Source organism: Chinchilla lanigera, unplaced genomic scaffold (genome assembly GCF_000276665.1).
Source record: "Chinchilla lanigera isolate Chin_1 unplaced genomic scaffold, ChiLan1.0 scaffold00056, whole genome shotgun sequence".
Taxonomy (NCBI): Eukaryota; Metazoa; Chordata; class Mammalia; order Rodentia; family Chinchillidae; genus Chinchilla; species Chinchilla lanigera.
In genome coordinates, this window is record NW_004955457.1 from 2,825,769 (window position 1) to 2,835,184 (window position 9,416).

The 9,416-nt window shown below is 41.3% G+C and overlaps 1 long non-coding RNA gene across 1 annotated transcript; it reads left to right on the forward strand.

The window, feature by feature from the left end:
* The first annotated feature begins 2,301 nt into the window (after positions 1–2,301).
* LOC106149913 lies at positions 2,302–7,955 on the forward strand. Its single transcript, XR_001236378.1, has 3 exons — positions 2,302–2,375; positions 5,069–5,260; positions 7,537–7,955. It is a non-coding gene; the product is annotated as an uncharacterized LOC106149913 (long non-coding RNA).
* The last annotated feature ends 1,461 nt before the right edge of the window (positions 7,956–9,416 follow it).

Here is a 9,416-nt window from a genome sequence, read left to right on the forward strand (position 1 = left end):
CAGGCTGGTCTTGAGCTCACTTTGTTGTGCAGGCTGATCTTGAACTCGCAGCAATCCTCCTGCCTCAGCCTCTGAGTGCCAGGATTACAAGAGTGCACCACCGTGCCTGGCTTCTTCTTTCCTTGTACATGTTTGCAGTATGTAATGTTGACAGTCCTTGCATAGAATTGGTATATGTAAGCTTTTTCCCACTCTGGTGTGATATACTAAAAAGCTTTGGAAAGTGTTCATGTTCATTTAGAGTTAAATATATGTATGCAGTAAAGTCCAGGTGTCTTTTTGCAACAGGCTTTTAGACCTTCAGCTCTTTGGATAACTTCATAAAGGCATTAGAATGTAATAATCCTGTCTAGCTTACAAATTTGTTCCCAATTTATAGTTAGAAATAATTAGAAGTCTTCATTTTAAATCATTCAAGACATGTGCAAATGGTTGAATAATATTCCTGAGGACTTTCTATTTAAATAAGAACACAGATTATGTCATTTTCTTGATATTTGTAATGGTTAGCCCCCTTTCGTATGTCTGTTTTCAGATCTCTGTAAGCACTCCTACAGAAATGGTGAGAAAGATATATTTTACACCTTTTTTTTGTTTTGTTTTGTTTTTCTCCAGTACCGGGAACCGAACTCATGACCTTGCACTTGCCAGGCAGGCACTTTGCCACTGAGCTAAATCCCCAGCCCCGAGAAAGATGTATTTTATAAAAATAAAAGTTTCGCTAGAGTGAAAGCTAAAAAGAACTGTGGAAATAAAATATTCAAAGGAGTTCTCAATTAGTCTCATTACAATTAGGTGCCTTTTTTCCTGTTTTATAATTTTGATTGTTCATCTACAAGTGAGTTTCCACTGCAGGACCTCAGGTACCCATTTCTTTCTTTTCGGTGTCCCCCAAACTAGTCCATAGATACCTCAGAGGCTATTAGATTTGTCACTAAGTATAAGATCTTAGGTAACATGATATGTGTGTGATCCGGAGTTTCCTTGTATGTAAAATGCCAGAGTGGGGAATGAAGTTATATTCAATGTGCCTCTCTCCTCTGAAATTTTTTTATCCTCCAATTCCAAGTCAGGCTTGTCTTAGGCAGAACCCTGTCCCAGCTAGTCTACCTACCTCCGCTGTGAATTCTAGCCCTTGTCATTTAAATCACTTTTGACATGAGGAAATCTCTAGCTGTCATCTTCATTTGAGGATTGAAACTCTCCCTCGACTTTCTTGCAGATATCCCTACCTGTTTCTAATCTAGAGAAAGCCACTGTGAAAGCGGGAATTCTTTTTATACTTCCTGGCAGAATTCTGCGCAGGCAGCTTGGCGCGCTGGCCATAGGTCTCTTAGTCACAGCGACAGGTAATCCATTTCCTTCTTGGCTGTCAGGGAAGGGCCTAATGAGCCAGTCCAACAAATTCCGCGCCCCACCCTCGTTTCCATGGGTTGGTTCTCCTGCTCCTGCAGGCTCTTTGCCAGGCTTCCCTGAGAATGATCAAATTACCTTACAGCCCAGGCAGGGACAGCACATGTTGCTTACCTTCCACCCAGTTGTCTTTTCCTTCAGCAAAACTTCTGCTTCAGTGAACTCTCACTCCTTCTTTTACTTCCTAAGAGACATTCCACTCTTCACCTTTGCTTATGGTCAATCCATGATTTCATGATTTCGTTATCATGTTTAATGAAATAAAATAGCTTTGGTTCTTGTTCCAGTGACACATCACTGAATTTCCCACGATGGGGTGAGGTTTAGCTTCAGGAGCAAATGAAATAAGCACCCTCCCCTCAAAGAAAAGATCTTTTCATCTCTCTAAAAAAAGTCATGTGCATGTGTTAAACATATTACAAAAAGGCCAAATGGAAACCGAAGAAAATCTAGGTGTTTGCGATTTTCACAAATATGGAAACAATTCTTTACTTCACTTTAGTCATAAACTTTTACTTAATATTGATGCCTTCTTAGAATGGTCTTTGCTGAGATTAGTATATGAAAAGATAGCATGAAGATGTGAAATCCATGTCAAGGTACATTTGGCAAAAAGAATGACTCATCTCCATGAGTTCTGGGTGTATTCAGGAAAGAGTTCACCTGCGCGTCCAGGTGATTGGTAGAAGTGGGTTATTTACCTGGGAGGACCTGGAAGCTTTTTACCTAGTGTCAACAGGATTGTTGTTAAGCAGCAGCTTGGCAAACATGGGAAGGTTGTCATTAAACAATGTAGGGATTCAGAACTGTTGACGTTTATTTGCTTTTCGACTCTTCAACAGCTCAGGGAGAGATCCAGGTTATCTTTGACCAAAAAAAAAAAAAGTCTATGCATCACTGCATGCCCTCTCTTTCTTTAAAGATCTTGGCAACCCCACAACAAGGTGACATAATCTTTGAAGGTAAGGGTTTTTTAAAAGCATAGTTCTCCTTAAATGAGTTTTAAGGGTGGATTCATGGACTCTTGCAAATCTATGTGGTGCGCTGAGAGTTTAATTAGATACGTATATATAATCCCCTACTTGGAGAACGGTGCATGTGCATGTTTTATTAGATTTTTAAGGGGGTCTGTGAAACAACAGAGTTCATAAACTGCTAAAGTACTTTGGGGTCTACACTTATCAGTTCTTTTAAGGCTGGCTGTGAAGGGGAAGAGAGGACACCAGCATGGTGCTTGTTCCTCTTGTACACAGTTTGTAAAAGCACAGCCAACTGGGCAGATAGAAATCAGAGGGGGGGATGCTGGTCACTGCTGGAAAGGTAACAAGAGTATATTGGGAGCAACTTAGTGGAAATGGAAAAAAGTTAACCTCTCCAAACAAAGGCGTCAGGACACTCCCACTTTATCGTGTAAGCAGGAGTCTCTAGTTTTTGCTTTGTTTGGAAAACAGCAAGTGCTGCTTTCCTAAGGGCCCACTCGCCAACTCCATGTCAGAGCTCTGGGCCAGAACCTATCTGCTCTTACTCTTAGCTTCTGGCATGGTCTAAGACTTACATGCAGAGACACCTGCCTCACCCTCTATTTGGCAAGTAAAGGGAAACTGAGGACTCGGGACTTACATTGCTCCATCCTCAGATCTGGGTATTTTTGCCAAATACCATTTGGGTAGCACACTTCAGAAATGGCCATCTAACAGCTATACTTCTGTCGCCTTTTGTAAATACAGCACATGATTATCTGAGATGCTTTTAACAAACAGGACAGCCACCTCTGACCGTTCTTTTCCCTGTCAGCCCAGGGGACCCACATCTGTCTCCCACATGTAAACAAAACAGCAAGATACTCTGCCCCAGCTTTTTTTTTTTGAGGTTTCAATATTTTAGTTAAATTTTATTTTAAATGATGTTAATGATGGCATTTGAAGGGGAGGATCTAAGTTCTGCACAAAATGGAAGACTCTAGAACATCCCCAATGAAGTGATGAAAAAGACTGAGTGGTAAGAATACAACATACACCCAATTTTTATTCCTAGTGTTGTCACCGTGTGCTTGCAGTCACGAAGATGTCCCATCTTGTAGCTAGTCATACACGGGTGCAAGGACAAAAAACCCACAACATGAAGAGGAATTAAGTCCTGAGTGATTGGCTTCATTACATTCCCCCGTCTCCACCCAAAGCGGCACAAAAGAAACAGCTCCTGCACCCTGTGGACTCCTTTTGGTGTAAAAGAGGTGATGAGAAGCTGGGGTGGGAACAGGTTGTGAGGCCCAGCTCTCTGAAGAGAGGCCTCTGTCTTCTCTGCTTCCCTCACCATGTTTGATAAACCAGTGACTGTTCCGCTCACCCTGTCCACACACGCCTGGCTCCTCATCGCTTACGTACCCCTGCGTTTTTTTGGTTGAAATTTCAGATACATCCTCAGTATAGGGTTTTATCCTTCCTATGGTCTTTGCAGTTAATCACATACACATGCCCAAACTCTGTTTCTACAGAGTGTGAGCTTTTACTCATCAGCCAGTTATCAGAATTAACTGGCAAACTACCTGCTTCAGCAGGGCTGAATCTGTGTGAGTACTTTAAATACACTTGTATCTACTGGTGGTATCATGTGTTTCAGGCTTAAAAGTTTTCCTTTAGCATTAAACAAAAATGCATTGTTGAAACCCAAGCCCCTTGAGCACATGGATAGTCTTTGCATATCACAGAGACAGGTAACAGAAATGTAATCCTATGATTTGAATTTTAGACTTCAGATACAATTTCCTCCATAAATTTTGAACAGATTTTGAAACTTTCCTTTGTAAATATATTAGTTTCCTACTGTTATTATAAAAAGAATTAGTGACTTAAAATAACACAAATTTATTTGCTTATTTTCTGGAGGCCATAGGTCCAAAATGCCGTTCACTGGGCCCCCATCAAGGCCGTGTTCCTCTAGTCTCTCTACAGGCAAATCCATTTCTTTCCCTTTCCTGCTTTTCTGGCTTCTAGAAGACACCTGTATGCCTTGGCCCTAGACCTGGGGCTCCATCTCTAAAGAGTGACATTTTCAAATTTCACTGCTTCTCTCATGCTAACCTTTCTGCCTCTTATCAGCGTCCTTTAAGATTAAATTGGACCCACCTGCATAATCCAGGCTGCGCTCCCATGGCAAGAGCTTTCATGTAGTCACACCTGTGAAGTCCCTTTAGCAAGAGAGCTTAATCTATTCACAGATCCTGGCAATCAGGATACGGATAATTGGGGGAGTCATTCTTAAACTACCGCAGTAAATTAATGGGGGTCTCTACGTTAGAATATTTTCCTACAGGAGATAATGCTTCTTTAAAAGTTGATTAGGAATCACAGCATTTACTTTTCCTTAGACAAATGAACCCCAGCCAGGGGTTCAAGTCCATTTTAATGAGAAACTTTCCAATTCTACTCCACAAATGTGTTTTTGGAACAAGCCTAGACAGGAACAGTGAGAAAATACAAAGACTCTTTGGGTGAAAGAAGTTGTCAAGGTAATTTCTTTCTAGTTCGTGGTTTTCTCCACAGATGGTGCAAATAAATCAGAACAAGAATAGAGTAACGGCACATGTGTTTAGTATTCTCCAAACTGCGCTGAAAGCTGACAAAGCATAAAAATTGTTTTCCATCCTTCTTCTCAGTAAAGGAGTTATGCAGCGAGTTTGCCCCGCGGCCGTGACTTTTCCAAATCTGGTAACTCTATGCCATGAGAAGGAGACAATACCCGGGGCTATGCCCAGACATTCAGGTGGCTGCGGATCATCCCTCGGCCCGGCGCTCTCAACCCCCGCTTTCCCAGTGATGATGAGTGACGCGTGCGGACAGTGGAGCAGGTGTGTGGTGTCTGCCTTTGGCGTGTTGCAGCACGACTTGAAGGAGGAAATCTGAATTTTTTCTATTTCTTGCAGGAGAGGGGAGCCAAAGGGATGACAGATTCCCATAGGAAATGCACACACACCTGTTTTCTGGAGTTTGTTTTTAATTTGACGCTCTAGGCAGTTTCACAAAAACAAACCCCAGAGTGAAACCATCAATAGGAAAATGCCTTTGTGCCATTCAAAATTATTCTCAAGAGCTAAGTAGCATTTTTGGACCAGGTGCAGAAGAATTTTTCCCCTTTTATTCCTAAGCACAGAACTAGTTTTTATGACCTTTCTGGGGAATAAATCATTCATTTAAAACTACATCTAGGAGATGGCACTATTAATTTTTTAATATTTATATTTTGTCTCATAACTGTTAAAAAGAGAATCTAACATCTTTTTGGAAAATTCTATATATTGAAATAAGATTTTGATATCAAACATCTCCCCCACTTAATCTACTTTCTGACCCCAGGTGATCTGGATATTTTGCTAGATTCTGGTAACCCTCTGTGTCCTATCCTGGCTGAGCTGTGAGTTTCCATTTTGTTTTAGGGGTTTTTGTAAAAATAAAAGGAAGGTCTGAATTCTTATTTATACATTGACACCAAGTATTACAGAGCCTTTCCCAGGTTCTCTGTGTGAAGGATGTAAGTTCTTTCTGACATCAGCTGAGAGCATCAGATGACCATTTGTATGCAGCTCTTAACACTTACCTGAGTACTATGTGTGTAACTTTGCCACTGGGTTTTAGCCTCTGCATTTTCTAGCAAGATTGTATTAAAAATTTTTTTTTTAGCTGACCTTCAAGAATCCCTGTCAGCCCTCCCAAGCTCAGGCTGCTTAAACCTAGAGAAGAGAAACCCCTGCCTCAAGCTCTGCATTTGAAACTTCACTGTTCCTTCTTTAATCAGTCCACTTACTTTCTTCTAAGACTATTGTCTGTGTTCCAGAGATTGTAGAATTCCCTAACCAAAAGGACCTGAGCCTACTACATTTACACAGCCTATTTGCTCTCCATTCTCCTGAATGGTGGACTATGCTATTTCACAAGATTTTGATTAAGGGAAGCTGACTCATGTTTTATGGAATTCTGAGAGTAATGGAAGATTGTGTATAAAACTTTATCTAAAGGCTACCAGGAAATCTTCACAGTGTTTATGCATGTGCAGGGAAATATGGAGCCAGTAGCATGAGGGTTAAGTCCAAGAAGCAAAAGTTTGGGTGTCCCTTACCTGTTGTCTTCCAGGGTGCGCCTATGAAGTCTGTAAGCTTCCCAAACTTGAGCTTGCTTTCTAGTCAAAAACAGGATGGAACACACTTCATTTAAGAATTTGCTAGCTTAATTTAAGCTTTTTAGGTATGCAGATATGTCGTATGTTGACCTCCCTTTGTATTCTTGCTCTAAACCCTGCAAGTGTTACGTTAAAATATAATAACCATTGTTAAATTTCTATCATCTTGTTGTGAAATTCTGTATCATTTTTATACATTTTTTTCTCTCTTAAAAAAATGTTAGGTTAGCCTTCCCAAATCAAGAATTAAAGGTGCTCCTCTTATTCTCCTTCAAGCCTAGGAAAGTGAGGTTTTTGAAAGGGAAAATTCTCAGGGAAAGAAAAGTCCCAGGGAAAAGTCCCATTTATCAAGGAGAAAGCTAATGACACAGCATCATCCATACAGGGAACGTAGTCCTTTTGGCCCTAGGAGCTGCTATATAGGCACCCCTGAATCCCCAGACTAGCAGCAAGCCTGGTCTGGTCAATGGCAGCCTTCTGCTGTCACAGACAGGAATACAAACTACTGAACAGAGACCTATTTGTTCTCACCTCTTGACTCTCCCTGTATGTTATGGTTTGTGTCTGGATGTCCCCCCAAGGCCTCATGCAGTCATGGGGTGGGCTTCTAGAGTTTATGATTGATTCATGGTCCAGTGCTGGGATTATGAGTGTGAGTGCTACACCTACCTGGGGCAAGCAGCCTGCATACAATATAAGAGAGGGAAAGAGGCTTGCTCTTTCCCCTCCTCCCTTTTTGCTCTTGCTGCTTTTGCTGTTTTCCACAACCATGAGCTGTTGCCCTCTGCCATGTGCCACTCTGCCCTGGAGCCAGTGGAGTATAGACTGAAACCTCCACAAACTGTGAGCTAAATAAACCTTTCCTTCCTTAATTGTGGGTGTCAGGTATTTTGTCTCAGCAACGAGAGAAAAGTAACCAAGGCACTTATACATGTCTATCATTTCTTCCAGGTGTGCTGCTCAAGACAGCGGGTAACTGCCCTGGGGGAGGAGCCTGTTACAACTGCTGGATCAACTTAGTTCCAGCTTTTCTACCATGATGTGATTTACTAAAGTAAATCAATGGGCAGATTAAACCTGCTTGCTTGGAAAGAGTCATTTTCTGCCTGGGCTCTTTGCTAAAAACACGAAGCATTCGTATTAGGAGCACTATGTCCTTTTCCCTGTCCTTTATCTACCTCCTTCTCTAAACTTACAGCTGCAGGATTTCTAGAACATACTATAATAACTTCCTACTTAAGATAATGTTGGATACATATATGAACAGATTACTTCCTCAGGTCTTCCATCAAAATCTGTATCTGTGTGGGAATTCAGGTTAAAACAGTTAATTCAGCTGGGGATATAGCTCAGCAGCACAGCACTTTCCTGGCAAGTGTGAGGTCCTGAGTTCAGTTTCTGGTACCAAAAAAAAAAAAAAACCACAAGTGTTAACTCAGATTAAAATTTTAAATTGGTGTCATTTCACATGTTCAACAAAATGATATTACAGAAATTTACTTTGATATCAGGAAGATCTCAAGTAGTGCATATGTAATGAAAATGCTGAAGTTTCACTGGCAAGTGCTTCTTGCAAGAAAGTTACTCTAGTACCTTTAATTAGCAAAACTACTAAGATTTTATGAATTTAATTGGGAAAGTAAAATTATCAGTTATCTTGGATTTGAGAAACATTTGAGTACTGCACAGTATACAGTAAACATATAATATTCTCCCTTGGGATGGATACTACCCATGTGGTAAAGACAAGCCTAACAAGCCAATAATCAGAGTAGAATAAATCACCCCTGACCACAACATGGTTTTGATTCTCTAAATGCTGTATGCAGTTGAGACCAGATGGAAATCCACAAAGGGAAAACTTCCTGGAAAAACAGCCCTTGAAAAGTGAGTGATTGAAGAAGGAGGGCTCCAGAGAATAGCAATATGGGAAGTGTGACCTTGCATTTCATATGTCAGCTTGCCTGGGCCCTCAGATGCCCACATATTGGGTCAGACATTATTCTGCATGTGCCTTTCAGAGTGCTTTTTCTGTGTCTGGTGGACTTTGTTCATGGACAGGAGCTTTATTCTTGCCTTTGGAGTCAAATGAAAACACCAGCTCTTTCTGGATTTTAAGCCTGCCAATCTTCAGACCAAACCTACAACTCTACAAATCTGCAAGTCAGAATTGTTATGGTTTGTGTCTGTGTGTCCCCCCAAAGCCTCATGCAGTGATGGGGCAGGCTTTTAGAGTTTGATTGATTATGGGTGTGAGAGCTGCACCTGCCCTGGGGTGGATAGTTTGCATATGTAAGGGAGAAGAAGAGGCTGCTTGGGGCCATTCCTCCCTTGTGTGTGTTTGTTGCTTTGGCTGTGTTCTGCCTCCATGAGCTGTAGCCCTCTGCCATGTGCCACTCTGCCTTATAACCTGCCAAGTATGGACTGAAACCTCCACAAACTGTAAGCGAAATAAACTTTTCCTTCCTTAATTTTGGGTGTCAGGTATTTTGTCCCGGCAAGAAGAGGAAAGTAACCAAGACAAGAATAAACTCCAATTCTCCTGGTTCTCAAGCCTTTAGATTTGAATGGGAAGGAAACATTTGGTTCTCTTGGGTCTCCAGCTTGGCCACATATCTTGTATATCTTGAGACTTGCCAGCCTCCAGAACTGCAGGACCCAACTCTTTATACTAAGTCCCTTCATGCATGTGTGACTACATTCATGGGTTCTGTTGATACCAAGAAGCACAACTCTACAAAATGTGATCATACAGAACATTTCCCGGTGGTTGCAAAGTCTGGTAAAAATTCAAGGTAAAACTGACTTTATATAAATTGGGAGGAGATGCA